The following is a 3,331-nucleotide window of genomic DNA, read 5'->3' on the forward strand; positions in this document are numbered from 1 at the left end:
AAGAGTAGCAATTGTATCAAGGCTCCTGTATGTTTACTGGCTGCATAAAGACAATTAATAGCCCCACACGCAAACAGTTACCAGTTGATACACCATATTTCTAAATTAAAGGGATTAAATATCAGAGTGCTGCTATCACAGCACAAGGGGCTCACCAATTGCCACTGGAAAACGAATGTGCCGGTTAGCACAGCCTGGAACCCACAGGCTGCAGAGTGGGAGGCTGAGCAAACGCCACCCTTTAGGGGAGTGTAAAATTGAAGCTGAACAGGTATCAGCTAGAAATATGAAAAATGGGGACACTACAGGTTGCTTTCTTCTGCTTCCCCTTGCTCTTCCAGCAATGTGTGTGCCCTAGGACTTTTCTCTGGGTCAGTAACTTGGTGAGTAGTTCCATGGGCAGGTCCCTGCAGAAGAGAGAGCAGAAGTTTGGGGTGGTTTAGGTAATGTTTGCAGCCGTGGTGTAGGCAGCCAGGCTAGATAGCCCCGCAGAGCCCCTTCCAGCTTGGTTGGATTGGTAGAGCCACAAGTGTAGAAATGCATGACTGCAAGGGTTTGCCAGCACAGGGTCTGGACTGTGTGTGTGAGGACACGTGTAGCAGAGCCAGGGACTTCAGATGCACATTCAGTAGCTTTTACCATGAATCTCTACAACCGACTCTACCTTCTATTTGAAAAGATAAAGGAAAGTTTTCTTCAAATACCCTGGTTCCTTATTGCGATGAGAGAGCAGAAAACAAAGTGGTTTCTTTTGCATAAATATTCTATCTTTTAGCAACAGAATGTAAGAAATTTGTCCAGAGTCTGGTCCTTGCTGTGAAAATATATTCCTGTACTAGTCTAAGGGGCTACACTGAGCAGGAGTGATTTACAAAGCTTTATACAAGCAGCACTTTATGGTCTTGCCAAAAGAGCAACTGGTGCTTTCTGCATCAGGACTGCGTGTGGACCTCAAGTCATGGGGCTGCCCTTACTTCGGACTATGGCTGTAGAAACAGGATGGGACCATCTTTGCCCCTTGGGCCACACATCCTTATGGAGAGCACAAGATCTGGCATGGAAGAGTGTGAAGATGCAGTACCTGCTGCTGATCTTGTGTGCCTGCTGCGTTGGCACTTGGGCACATTGCACCGATTCCCTGAGGAATAAAGGGCAGGGAGCACCTGAAGGCAAAGTAGCCCAGCTGCAGGAAAGATGATAGTGTGCACACAGCGTATGGCACTCCCTCTTTTTCATTGTTCCTGAAATATGCTGCACTTCAGGAGAAGCACAAGCCAGAGATAAAGATTTACTTTGCTTCAGCTCCAGAGCATGCAGCTTTGTGGGCTGGTTGGAGTTGCTTCTTTGGTGGCTCTCCAGCTCTAGGAACAGTCCCCGCATGACTGGCTCTGAGTCCGCGCTGCTCCTGGCCACCCCAGAGCACAGAGGATCGTGGAGGAGGCCTGTCCTCCCCACGAGATAGGGCTAGCCAGCTGCACGGCTGGTGAAATACTGCCACTTGGCTGCATACTCCCCCCATCTACCCCCAAGTCTCACAAAAACAAACTGGAAAATACCCCACGAAACATTCCTGATACAGAGCAGGTCCCGGGGCTGCCAAATGGAGAGTTTAAGACCACCTGCGAGTCACAGAGCAAGCGGGATGCCTTGCAGCCAGCACCTTTGCTAAACTAGAGATGCTGATTTTGAAGAGGAGAGGTATCACCCTGGGGGCAGGTACCCTGTGTGCGAGCAGCGGATTCCATCACAGGTAGGGCAGTGGCTGACCAGCACGGTCCCTGGGATTGCCCTCCTATCCGCCTGCAGGAAGAGCTGCTGCTTCACCCTTTTCTTTCTGGGAATGGCCGTACTTACTGCTCGGGTTTTTGGGCCGTGCCTCTTTCCGTGGAGAGGTTTTGCACTTGTTCACCTCCAAGATCGGAAGTCAGCACCCAGAAAAATACTGCTAGCAAGAAGCCAGTGCAGCACACATGCTAAGGCTTAAGGTGAAGGGAAAAATGTTATTAAAATATTTTAGCTGTTTTTTTTTTTGTAGTAGTAGTATTACTATTATAGGACCAGGATAGTTGGATTAGATAGAGAAAAACTAACACTGTGACAACACTACCCCACAGTCACAGATTTTAACAAAACTTAGCCACAGAGCCAGCGTGAATGAGGAAACTGCACTGACTCTCCAGACTGTTCTTCGTGCAGTTTTAGCTACTAACTCACCACGATAGCAGCAGAAACAGGAGTTACTCACAATTAGCTGTTCTTTCAGGTGGTCGTCTTACTCCACTGTTCAAATCACAGGAAAACAACATAGAATCAGCATTAACCTGACAGGGCATATAAATATGAGACCAGAGGAGGGAGAACCAACCTGGCATTTCAAGCACTGCACCCCAACCTCCTTCATCCCCATCAAAGATCAATTCACACATTCAGTCTTAGGAGGAAGGTTGGAAGTGTTCATCTACCCATGGCAGCATCTGAGGCTTGTATGATCAATCCTGTCCTGTTGCCCTGTGAGAAGCAAAGGGGATCGTGCGTCCCCAGAGCCAGTACTGGCTGGCTGAGCACGATCCTCACCCTGTGCCCAAAAGGGATTTCACTGCAGCATCAGCTGTCGGCTCCCAGCATCGTACTGGGAGAGTGCATCAGGTGAACAGGGGCCTCACGTTTGAGTGGTGACTTGGGCATACAGGCTGCTTTCTCCTACTTCTGGGCAGCAACGACCTATTATTGTAAACCTACTTTAGTTTCCACACAAGGGGATGTGGAAAGTAGGCACTTTGGAGAATAATATTATTTGAGCTATTTCTCCTCATCTGCTACTTGATCCAAAAAGGAAGTACAGACTGAGAATTAGTAGCAGAAACTGGTCAAATTGTTCTTCCTGCCACTCCAGTCAAGCAGGGTTAATGCTGCCCTGGGGGGAGCATGTCTCAGCCAGCCAAAGCCTCTATCCCAAAGCGCTCTGCAGCATTCAGACTCCACCGCACCAGCCTGCCACTGCCCCGCTCCCACAAAAGTGCCACAGGCTTTCAGAGAAGCTCAGAATCAGCTTTCACCAGTTGTACAAATGGGTCCACAACTCCTGCTCAGCTAAATACCTGTTTGGGAGACTGGTGGGACGGCAGTGGACAGAAACAAGCTCTCCCCAGCTGTTAAAGTTTAGTTTTGTTTTTTCTCCCCTTACCCACCTTCCATTTTCCCTCCTCTTCTGGCTGAAGCATACAGGCTGCAGATTTTTCAGACATACTGTTCTATTTGCTGTTTTGGCATACTAATGTAGTCACATTTCCAGCCCATTTCACTGTTAACAGATCCTTACGTGTGCAGGAAT

This window comes from Fulmarus glacialis, unplaced genomic scaffold, assembly GCF_000690835.1.
Source record: "Fulmarus glacialis isolate BGI_N327 unplaced genomic scaffold, ASM69083v1 scaffold16342, whole genome shotgun sequence".
NCBI lineage: Eukaryota > Metazoa > Chordata > Aves > Procellariiformes > Procellariidae > Fulmarus > Fulmarus glacialis.